The sequence below is a fragment of the Athene noctua genome, chromosome 15 (assembly GCF_965140245.1).
Source record: "Athene noctua chromosome 15, bAthNoc1.hap1.1, whole genome shotgun sequence".
NCBI lineage: Eukaryota > Metazoa > Chordata > Aves > Strigiformes > Strigidae > Athene > Athene noctua.
Genome location: NC_134051.1, coordinates 2311922 through 2324007, shown reverse-complemented (window position 1 = coordinate 2324007; position 12086 = coordinate 2311922). Strand labels below are relative to the sequence as shown.

The 12086-nt window shown below is 50.9% G+C and overlaps 1 protein-coding gene across 1 annotated transcript in view; it reads left to right on the top strand.

Annotated features, from left to right (window-relative positions):
• The first annotated feature begins 11532 nt into the window (after positions 1-11532).
• LOC141966736 (ankyrin repeat and fibronectin type-III domain-containing protein 1-like) overlaps positions 11533-12086 on the top strand; it is a 260415-nt gene continuing 259861 nt past the window's right edge. The window contains exon 1 of the mRNA XM_074919777.1: positions 11533-11644. The gene's annotated coding sequence lies outside the window, so the exon portion shown is untranslated. The remainder of the gene's footprint in view (positions 11645-12086) is intronic.

The window sequence follows — 12086 nt, the reverse complement described above, 5'->3', positions numbered from 1 at the left end:
TGGAGTTCAGTGCTATCTGCTGAGTTGACAGAGAAAAATCATCCCTGTATATACTGGGGTAATGTCCTACACAAACTCTTCTGGGGAGATATCTTAAAGACTGAGGAACTGATTCACACTCTCCTGTGGGTCCCAAACCTTTCTTGTTTGAGCTAAGAATGGGGACAACCTTCCAATATTTCTAACGTAATCCTGAGGATGTTGCTATGCTGCTGGAAAAATGCATGAATATCCAAAGATCCTTCTTCATCTCTTGTTGTCATTTCTTTGGAGCAAAGACTCCAGGAAATTAATCTGTGGGAAATACAACTTATAAATAGATTCCCAGACCCTGTATCTTGCTGCAGCCCAAATCCCTGCAGAATTCACATGGCTATCAGCAAGATGGAGTGGGAAGGGGGTGTGACGTATCCTACATGTCCTGTGGCATGTTGCAGCTGGAAGTGAAGGTTGTCAGCGTGCAGTGGGCACATTGATCTTGCTGGGGCACCCAGTGGGTGCTGTGTCCAGCCAGATAGCGGGCAGATTCCCAAGCTGCAAGTCACAGGCTACATACATTTACAAAATCGGGACTAACATCAGCTCTGTAAAACTGGCTAGGTGAAAAAGGCTGATAACAGGGACACTCTTGTAGGAGAATACTCTGTATCCTCACCTTTCTGAACTGGAGGTTACATTTTTATCAGCTCTCATTAGAACAAAACAGGGAGGATGAAAGTATTACATTGTGGAACCATGAAACAGATGGGGCTACAGTATGTATCCAACTTGGAAAAGACTACATCTGATGTGGGAAGATCCAGAAAGAAAACGGAAGGTCTTTCCAAAGGTGGTCTCCTGAGGCATGAGTACACCGGCTTGGAGTTTGGGTTAAGGGAAAACCCCTCATGGGGAAGCCAGGGCTCTGGATTTCTCTGCTTTGCGTTTCCTCGGGCTTCAGCAGCACTTGCACTGGATGGGGCTGTGAAGTAGGCTGCAGCTCCCTCTCCGGGAACACACTCACGCGAGCTGATGGGATGAGCCATGCTCCAGAGGCTCTGACTTCAGCACCGGAGCACAGAGCAGGCGGGGAGGGGAGGATCTGCTGACCCACGAGACTCCCCGCCAACGGCAGAGGCCGAAGCTCTGGCCCGCAGAGTGGGTGATCTCTGCCCAGGCTGTGCAGATCCGGTACGGCTCTCAAGAGATCCTGTTTGGCCATGTGGGAGGAAGGAAGTGAGGTACTGTGGTTTGGGGGGAAAACAAAGTTTCACCAAGGAGAGCTGTGCTGTGGTGGGGACGGGGAAAGCTGTGAATCTGGAGTCCTGGCCAGGGTGTTTGAAAAACATCTGTAGCAATTCATCACACAGCCCCTCTGAGCACCATGTGCAGGAGCGTTCTGCCTCTGGCTGCTGTGTTATTCTGCCAGTGGTTTTTTTTTACATGCTGCAGTAACAACAGGATCTTTCCTCCCATGTCCTGGTAGAAAATGATGTATTTAACACATGCAGGTCTCCATAAAACCAGGCCAGTAGTTTGTATGCCACACGGGAAGCAGTGGATTAATCCCCTGCCTGGGGAGTGAATGTGTTAAAGATCATCACATTAGCACATCTTCAAAATCCTGAACCCAAGCTGAGGTCTTGTTCAGGACAAATGAAAGCAATGTCCCTTGGAGCTGTCAGACAAGGAAAGAGTCTTGTCCAGTTGTCTGTAGAGAGTCCCCATACTGCTAAGGTATTTATGGGGCTGTTTTGCCCTCGAGGCTTCACACTAGCTGATTTACAGTCTGGGTAAATGCAGCCAAATGGAAGCCTGAGGGGTCCTTCCTTTTTGTCCCAAACTTCTCACAGCATGGGTTCTTGTGAAAAGGAGGAGATGGGGTTCCTGTGGGACAAAGAGCACCCACCCGCAGACCAGGGCTTCTCCTGCTGAGGACTCGTGTGCTGGGGCTCAGGATAGTGTTGGGCAGGCTTCTGAAACGCCTGCAGTAACTCATCAGAGTTCTCACAAACGCCACGCTCATCCCCACCTCCGCAGACATCACTGCCTCTGGGCTGCTTCGCTGCTGATGGCAGGAGAGAGACATCACTGCCAAAGGAGACTCACTGCAGCTCTGGTCTGGGAGAGCCGCAGCAGACCAGACTCTCTCAAAGTGAACTGCTTCTTCACCCAGTGCTTTTTTTTTTTTTTTTTTTTTTTTTTTTTGTGCTGGAAAGCCTTGAACAATCCTGCTAGAGAGTATTTTTGTGAGATTTGCACGACCACTTGTTGCTCTGAGTGTTTGCACACTAGCAGTTAATTCCTTGGGAAGCGCACCTCCCAGAGATGGGGGGTGAACTCAGGGCTCATTGTCACCGGAGGCTGTGGGTGCCAAAGGTTGCATGGCTTAAAAGGGGAAAAAAAACCCTATTAGCAAAACTCATGGGAAAAAGCACCAATAGGAATTAAATGCAAAGATCTGCGCTCTGGGGGAGGAGGTCTCTTGTCCTTTGCCAGGGAAATAGCACAGCATGTTGTCTGGCTGCATACTGTGCTCTGTGCTTCTGCTGTTTGCTGCAGGTAGAAGGAGGGTACTGGGCTTGGTGCAATCCATGTGGCTTGTGACCCTGAACTCCCTGTCTGTCGTGAAGGTCACAGCGAGCAGCCTCTGTCCTGTGGCATTGTTCACATGTTCATGAAGTTAGAATGGGAACGTGAGGGCTAGGGGTGGTGGGTACGTCAGCCACGCTGGCCCTCGCATTCAGATGTGACCCCGGGCTCTGGTGCCAGCGAGCTCAGGCTCTGGCTGACGATAAGTTTGAGTCTGAGCATGAAGGAGGATGGAGAGGAGCAAGGGCCAAAGACAAATCTTTTTCTATTTCTGTCAGAGTTGCTGGTAAAGTGCACAACAAATTTATTTTCTCATCTGCCATTGTAATATTCATGGATAAAGGCTAAAATGCTGCTGACTCTTTGCTTATTAGAGGAAGCTCAAACATGAGGCATACATGCCTCAGAGAGGCAAGGCTTCCCAGTCAGACGCATTTACATTTATTTGCAAATGTCTTCCAGTTGAAGAAAGGAACACAAAACCTTTAACTTTAGCAGCACCTATCTTTTCCCATCTCAAGATGTTTTTGGCCAGGTGAAATACTTGAGTGTCAACTCCAAGCCCCAAATTAAGGTTGACATCTGGGTGATTCCCACAGCCCTTCACAAAGGGGGGTGAGTTTACCTTTAAGCTTCCCTCCAGGGTGCGGCCGGCCTGGCAGACAGAGCCGTTGGGTAAATGAGCCCCAGGGGTCCCACATTAAGTAAACAAAGGTCAGGTGTCCCACTGAGGGATAAAAGCTGGGACCACTTGCAGGAGAGGCAGTGTCTGTGTGTGAAGTGGATGCCCTGTGCAGAGTTCCCTGTTGGGGAAGGACCTCCCGCCTCCCTGAGACTGGGCTCCAGTCAGGTCTGGCTTTTGTAAAAGTGGGCTGTGTAGAGTATGTGGCTTCCTTGGTCTTATGTGTTTGGCTTGTTGACTCGGTTGTCTCCCATCCCTTCTAAGGGAAACTGCATGTCACCATGTATTCCCCCCATTGTTGGTTGTGCAGTGTCGTTGTTGGGGTCAGTGGGATTGATGTTCATTATGTATAATCCGACTGACTTGTTTGTACCCCCAGTGTTCACCCATGTACTGACCCTTTTGTATCAAATACAATTTGGTTATTGGTTCATCTTTATGCTGGCTGTGTCCTTTATGCTAGGCCTGATAATTGGCAAAACACCAGGACAGTGAGGGTTGTTTTGTTGTACTTGTTTGGGAAGCATCTGTGTAGTGGGATGGAGGAGAGCACAGGTGGGCTCAGTCTGGCCACCCTGCTGTCCCACTGACTCTGCCAGCCCTGCAGGCGTTGAGCTGTGGAGCATGTAAGGAAAGAGCCCCATGCCCCCTCTCTGCCCAGAGCCAACAACTGGTCAAACTGGGTGCTGCTGGCAGCAGCTCTTTGTGGCTATTACCCAGGCAAGGAGCTGGCTGCTGAAGGAGGCAATGCCTGCTCTGTGGTGAGCAGGGCCTGGTGTATGCTCTTGGTTGGGGTGGTCTATGCTCTGGTAATACAGAAGATTGAAACTGTTGAAAGTCCAAAGGTTTAGAAAACGTGATGCCAGGTATAAAGGAGAAGAGACCTGGCAGTAACTGCAGAAATAAATCTGCTTGGCACTTAATGAAGTGGAATGTATACAGAGAAAGAAAAACCTCCAGACACTCTTATATCCATCTAAACAGAGGTCCACACAGAGTCCACTGGGCTGTTCTGGTAGCAAAGAAAGGACCATAAGCCCTGGGTTTATGAATTGCTTTTCCTAATTGCTCTTTTTTTTTTTCCCTATTTAGTTAATAATTATGAGTTAGAGGAGAAGGGAAAATACAGTTCTGAGTCTGTGGTGTAGTCACTGATGCTATGAGAGGTTAGTAATATATTTAGATTTTAATAGAGCATGTGCCACTGTGTCTGTCTCCTGCGCAAAACTGATTAAAGAAGGCTGTATGTGAAAGCTAATGATGGAAAAGACTGCATCAGGTGGAGAAGGTATGTAGGTTTCTACAGACATCACTGCCAGATTAAGATCTGATTAATCAATTCAGACCAACATCAGATTAACATCATCTTCATCTCTGCTGCCAGTCTCAGATAAGACCTCTCAGCTCCAGGCTATTGCATCATCTATTGCATAAGTAAGAGCATTTGATGAGCTCCCATTCCCTGTGGGCAGCAATCATGCTCAGAATTGAACTTGTTGTTTTCCTTTATTCAGTTTCATCTTCGGCTTCTAGAATTCAAAAATTCCTACAAGTCTCTATATGCTTGAAATCTCCTTTTTATTACTCCTGAACTTGATTTAAGACGTAAGACAGAGTTTTTCAAGGCATTTTCAGTTAGAAAGACTTCCAAATTCATCTGTCCATTTTTCATCTCTCTGAGCTGAAAACCAAGTAAGAATCTTTCACATCAAGCAATTTTGAAATGCTCCAGATGTGAAGACACATGCATATCATCTCTGGAAGGACTTCTGATTTATACTTATCTCTCACACTCAGTTTCTCACTCACACATCTGCTAGGCCCTCATCCTTACATTCACTGGTGATACTTGCACTAGAATAACCTTTCACTTCTCATCCTTGTTGGCAAGGTTGGCATTATCAGTCAGCTCCAGCTCTTAGATTTATTCACAAAAGTTCCCATCTGCTGTATTTGATGTCAAAGGAATGTAAATTCCTTTCTTGCATCATCATTTTAATGCCTCATCTCTGGAAAAAATATTAATGGTGGGCACCTGAAACATCTTGGAAGGGTTGTTGTTTCCATACCATGTCATCTGCATAAAGCAGTAATTCTCCATCTCTTGAACAGCCTCACACTCCTTTAGTATCTCTATTGAGTGCACAGAGAGACAGAAACCCCGGTCATCAGTAGAAGTAGGTATTAGTTCTTGGTAGGGAGTCACATCAGTCTGCAGATGAAAAAGTTGCTTCAGTTCTCCTTTACACTTTGAAGGAAGTACTGACTAAGAGCCATCAGAGGTGCTGTCTTGCAATCAGCAGCTTTTACAAGTAAGCTTTTTCAAGATGGGCCAGACATAGAGTCCCTCTCTCAGGGCCGTCTAATTTCCCCAGGCAATTTGATCATGCCCAACACTCTGGAAAACCAGAGCAACTTTAAACAGTTTTTGTTCTGATCATATTAAATCAGATACATCATTCCAGTAGGCATCACTGGATCTGTATCACACCTGGCTGTGAAAACACAAGGTGAATTCCCTGTGAATTTGGTATTTACCTTTCTTAAGGCTGAACTCAGCCTTGACCTGAATGAGGTCTGGTCCAGCTCTGGCTGTGGTGATGTGGTGTCTCATCCCATGCTGTGGGCTATGAGGGGGGTGAATCTTTTGAATTCTCTGACAGCCTGCGTGCCGGTGGAAGAGCTGGTCTCTGCTCGGCAAAGCCACAGGGCAGGTCAAGTCCGGACAATGACTCAGAGGAACAATTTATTTGGTAACTTTATTAACTGACAACTTTGAGTGAATGGAGACAATTTGGCAAGGATGGACTGATAACCATTGGGGAGTGCGTAAAGGCACTTTGGCAATGACACTATTTTCCTAACAACAGGTCAATGATTAGATGATTGTAATTCATACAAAACTTATATAAATGAATATATGAAAGAGAGCAGAAAGAGAGAAGAGGAGGGGATAGGAAAAGGGGATCCCTTGCATCCTGCATTGTTGTAGAGTAGCCAGCTTGGTCTGTAGGTGGTAGGTCGACAAAGACACATGTGGGGTGTTGCCTTTATAGAGTCTTTCTTATGCATTCACAGTAGGTTGTTCCAGAAGGTTCTCATTTTCTCTGGCTTGCGCCTGCACAGTGAGGCAAGCTTTGTCTCTGGGCAACAACAGGAGGGAGGGGGAGAGAAACAGCCCACCTCTGCAGAGCTTGCTCCACTTCTCCCCCACAGGGCATCCCACTTGAGCTGAGACATCCTCTTTATGAACACTTTCTTGTTTACAAACAGTTTGTGGCATGTGGTTTGTTTGGGAAGATGTTTCTCTGACAATCAAATCACCTGGGAAAAGACTCCTCTCCTGTAAGCTGGGACAGTGTGGAAGGATTGGATAAGAGGTATTAGAAGCTGGAAATCCTCTTCTTATTTTCTCTGTCAGTTGAAGTCAGCTTTAGCAGGAGCTGAAGGCAGGAGAGAGCCAACCCAAAGCCGTGGCTCTTTTCCCAGGACAGGAGGACAAGTCTGTGGAGCGTTGCATTTGGGTGCCTGTTATATTTTCTTCAGAAGCTGCCCCCTCCCCACTAGGTATGCGAGGTACCAGTGGTGGGTTCAGAAACTCTTCCCACAGCCTGTTTGGGGTCTCTTTGCTCATATGGGTCTGTTTGAGCATTGTAGCCCTCACACAGCTGAAGAGTCATGTTAGTCTGAAGAGCTCAGCAGGAGGGCTCAAGGTGAAGGGAGTCCAGAAAGGGAGGATTAAGCACCTGGCTGTTGGCAGTGGGTCATAAGTGAACCCAGGTGGGTAAGTAGCTTGAACATAACCTGAGAGTCTGTGGCCTGGCAAGAAATTCAGAGTATCGGAACCAAAGAATCACCTGGACTTTGTTGTATTCAAGACCTGCAGGGTGCTTAGCAGCTCTCATTCCTCCTTCCTCTGAGCAGGAATCTCCCAAACTGCTATGAGGACTGCCCCCTTTCTTGGAGCAGGCTCTCAACCTTGCTGCTGTTGACATCAGGCCCCTCCATCCCCATCAGCTCATATGCCAGACCTCTTTGGGAGCAGGGCCAAGGCTGGGCTGTGTCTGCCAGCATGAGAACCTTGAATGCCCAATGCCCACAGGGAGACAGACCCACAGCCCTGCAAACCCACATGCCAGGCTCAGTTGGGGAATGGGTTGCAGGATGCTGGGAAGTAAAGAAATGCACTTCTGCTGGGGAAGGAGAGACACTGTGTGAGTTTGTGCTGTATATATGCTGCAGACCTTGAGAGAGCTTAATGCTCCTGAGCTGTCATACCTGGCATTTTTCATCAACCTGAATTTGATTTTTCTAGAAATTATTGTTAATTATGCTCTCCAACCAGTGCTTCACAAAGTAAGTACTATCCATTGCTGCATCTTGTGTCAGCTCATTAGGAGTTGCCTTTATTACAAGCTGTGCTTGTCGGCTGTCTGAAGTCCTGGACATGGAAGCCTGTATAGCAAGAGAAGGAGTAAGACAAGGTTTTTGTAGCTGGGTCTCCAACCACAGCCAGCCAGTTTATACAAAGGAGGCTGTGTAATGAAGGTACAGTTACTGATGAGCAGAAGATAAGGCCCAGCAGCTGTCCCAGAAGTGAAGTAGGTGTATCAAATGGGATGATTTTTTGGTAATTGTCTCATCTGCAACCCCAGGCAGGGGTTGATGGTACCCGTGTTTGAAGCATGATGAACAGGAGTGCATGTGCACCACATTTCTTGGAGCTGTACTGCCAGGGCAGGCTTTGGCTCACAGGTGCAAAGTGCCAGTGTTAGTGTTGTTAGCCTTGTTTCTGCTTTAAAGCATAGCTGGTGTCTCGAGCCTGAAAAAACAACACCCTGGAAGACTGTTGTCTGTGAGGCTGCCCTGCCATCACAGAATGACTGCTCTTCATAAGCCTATGGAGAACTGGAAAGTGAGAGGCTTTTAGCATTAATCATAGCTCACTTTTCTGGTAGCCCACTGTTCCACAGCTGATGCAGAGCTGCCTGAAGAGAGGTTAGGAACCCCTTTGTCTGACTGTGTGGAGAAGCAATCTGAAATAGGCATAGTGTGATGGGGGAGAAGGATGCTCAGGACACGGTGACATGCCTTTGCAGCAAGCAGCCTTTGCTCCTTGCTAAGGCAGAGTGGCCAACGCCAACACTTCATGCAACAATAGTTATCAGTGAAGCCAAAAAGCCCACCAGCATTCTCTAGTTTCCTTCAACTGTCCTGAGATCTCTGCATCTCTCGGCTGTTTGGACCTCCAGGCTGGGCAGTTCCCCTCGTGGCCTCCTCACCACAGCAACCCCACGGCTGCAGAAAAGCCTGGGCAGGGCTGTCGCCAGAGTCAGTATAGAGAGGAACAGCACTAGCAGTTTACTCCCCTCTAAGCGGGCAGCTGCATGCCCCAACAAGTGCTGTGAAATGCAACCAGTGAGCAGTGTTTCAGACCCCCTTTTCTTTATGTGCCGTGACTATTGACTGGGCGAGCACCGGGTAGGTCAGGACCTGTGCTCCACGCTGCGTTTGCAGGCTCAGGCTCAGCCTCTTTCAGAGCAGGGGCTCAGCCCGAGCCGGCATGAGGAGCTGCTTCTACCCCATGAGCCCTCTCTTGGCTCTGATGTTTCGCATCAAGGGCGCTCTCGAATGAGAAGGGAAAGCGTTTTTCCTCCCTTATTCAGAGCGTGCCTCAAGCATTTTGGCTTGGGAGCCCAGCTCATACCACAGTTCCTCTGCCAGACATGGGCCTATCATGAGTTTTTTTCTGTTTAATCATACAAAGAAATATGTATTTGCCTTTCTCAGCAGACATTTTCACTGCAGTATCTCCTTCTTAGACCTAGAGTGTATTTTTCCTCCTACTGAATTTTATGGCTTACTTTGTGTGCTTGTGTTTTGCTGAATGTGAAGCATGAAGATGATGCTGTTTTGGAGACAGACTGTTGAGGCCCTGCTACTCCCAGCCCAAAGGTTAATGCTAACACAGGGTTTCACAGGATGTTTATCTCTGAGCGCTTCTGGGCAGCTCGGCTGGTAGATCACAGATGTCTTAACCTCCAAATCACCAGGCAAAGCCTGATGTTCAGGGCATTGCTAATGAAAGGCAGTTGCATAAACCTCTCAGACTGGCAGCAGAGGCTGCTTATCCAAATCTTCACTGTTTGAGGGCTCTTAGCATTTTTTAACTTGAATTAAATGTTCAGTGGTCCTACAGCATGGCAGGTGGATGTGCACAAAATTTCTACAGGAAGAATATGGCAGATTCAGACAGTTCCCTGCCCGAACTTAATGGAGGAATATATAGTACGTTCTGGATGTAACAGCCACCTGTTTTGTGGAGGAAGGCACTGTGTGGATACCCTCCCACGCTTCCCACCCCACCCCGCAGTGCCTGTGCAGCTGGCCACCATGCTGAGATGATAGCCCTGCCTGCAGCAGCCAATCCTCCTCAGGGGATGGAGGGCAACGACAGCAGAGAGACAGCTTTTGGGCTGCCTGACAAGGCTACAAAAAGAGGCCCTGGCCCTGGCCCTGCTTCCATTTGCCTCACAGCAGACTGGCTTGGGGTAGCACAGCAGGAACCAGGCACAGGCTGCAGGCTGCCACCACCCAGCAAGGTGGTGAGCTGCAGGGACGTGGTGGTGACAGGACTCTGTCACCACAGCAGAGCTGCTCCATGTGGCACTGGCCCACGAGGAGTGTGCAGCCCCTCAGCACACACAGGTGCCCAAACCTGCCAAGGTGTGGTCCTCCCCTGTGCCTCAGTGCAGCAGGTGCCCACCCACAGTGTGGCAGGGGGCAGGTGGGTTGTGTTGGTGGGTGGCTGCAGGCAGAGGGGTGCAGAGAGGCTGGTGGCTGCAGCCAGGAAACGTTACCAGCTCCAGCTGCATCCCCGATGGGCAGCAGGGCAAGTGGGGAGGGGAAATGAGACCACACCTCGATTCCTGTGTTCAGTTTTGGGCCCCTCACTACAAAAAGGCCATTGAATGACTCGAGCGTGGCCAGAGAAGGGCAACGGAGCTGGGGCAGGGTCTGGAGCACAGGTCTGCTGGGGAGCGGCTGGGGGAACTGGGGGGGTTCAGTCTGGAGAAGAGGAGGCTGAGGGGAGACCTCCTGGCCCTCTGCAACTCCCTGCCAGGAGGGTGCAGAGAGGGGGGATGAGTCTCTTGAACCAAGGAAACAGCGACAGGCCCAGAGGGAATGGCCTCAAGCTGCCCAGGGCAGGGTCAGGCTGGCTCTGAGGAAGGATTTCTGTGCAGAAGGGGCTGTTGGGCGTTGGAATGGGCTGCCCAGGGCAGGGGGGAGTCCCCGGGATCCCTGGAGGGGTTGACGAGTCGGGTTGACCCAGTGCTGAGGGATCTGGTGGAGTTGGGAACTGTTAATGTTGCGTTGATGGTTGAATTGGATGATCTTCAAGGGCTTTTTCAACCGAGATGATTCTGTCATTCTGTGGTTCTGTGTGAAATGATCAGCAGGGGCTCGGGACACAGGGAAGACCAACAGCCCTCAAAGAGGGGTTGGTAGTGACGGAAAAGCACCGTGGCTCTTTGATCCTCTGGTTTCTCTCAGGGTAGCAGGACTGGCCAAGCTATCAAAACTGCGGGGCTGGCCCACGGCTTCGCTGTGTGAGACTTCACATCGGAGCCTGCGAAGCGCCGCGTGTCCGCGTGTTTATCAGCAGTGTCTGAGCCTCATTTAACAGCTTAGGAGAGCGTTTCACTTTTTCCAACCACCCTGCTGTACAGCCATCTCCTGACTTGGAGGTTATCCGCGTAACCACTTAAGAACTAAAAAACGCAACCGGAAGATTTTCAGGGGGGAGCGGGCAGCCCTGCCTGTGCTGCCCGGGGCAGCGCGGTGCCGGGTTCGCTGCCGGCGGCGGGTCGCTGCGGCGCGCTCGGTGCTTCCCCGGGGCTGCGGGCAGGTTTCGCTGCTCGGTGCGCGGCCGAGGGGCATTTCCAAACTGTTTGTTAAAGAAAATAAATTGAACGGAGCAGGGAGTTTCCGACTCGGCTGAGCCACGGTAAGCGCCGCCGCCCACCCCCTCCGGCCGGGCCTGGGGGGGCTCCGCCGACAGCACGCACCGGCTCAGCGCCGCAGGCGGGCCGGAGCCCCCCCCACCCCGGGGCGGCGGCGCCGGGAGCCCAGAGCCCGCCGCCCTCCAGGGCCGGGCGGGTCCGTTCCCCCCCCCCGGGCCCTCCCTGCGGCCGAGCATCCCGGGGCGGGGCGGGCTGGGCTGTCCGGAGGGTGGGGGTGGCTCCCGGTGCCGCCCCTCCGCCCCGGGCCCGGCCGGAGCCCGCTGCTCTCCGCCGCCGGCGGGAGCGGAGTCGCGCCGGGGCCCCCCGGCTGCCCCCCGGTGTGCGGGCCGGCTGCGCCGCGGGGAGGCCCCGAGGGACGGCGGAGCAAGTGAGCGGGCTGTGGTGGGGAGCTTCCTCCCTCTTCTCTCCCCCTCTTCTCCCTCCCTTCCCCCCCTCTCCTTATTCCCCCTTCCCCCATCTCCAGGGGTTCCCCCCTCGCCCCGGGCTGGTGGGAGCCCCGAGCGGTGCTGCAGGAGCCCGGGAGTTGCAAAACATCTCCTGGCTTTGCAGTACGCCCTTTTTTTGTTGTTGTTGTTTCCCTTCTTTTTTTCCCCTTACACTTGGAGTAGCTAATTGGATAGGAAAACACTAACTGCAGGGGTGGGATTACTTCATGCTTTTGCAATGCTGTTTTGCTCTTCGATTTCAGTCCTTTCGCGTGAAAAGCGCCTGCCGGGCAGCGCTGCCCCGGCCGCCTTGGCAGCGCGGTCGGGGGCGGGCGCAGGCGCCTTTTTTTCTTACCAGATCTTCACTTTTAAAGCAGATTTTGT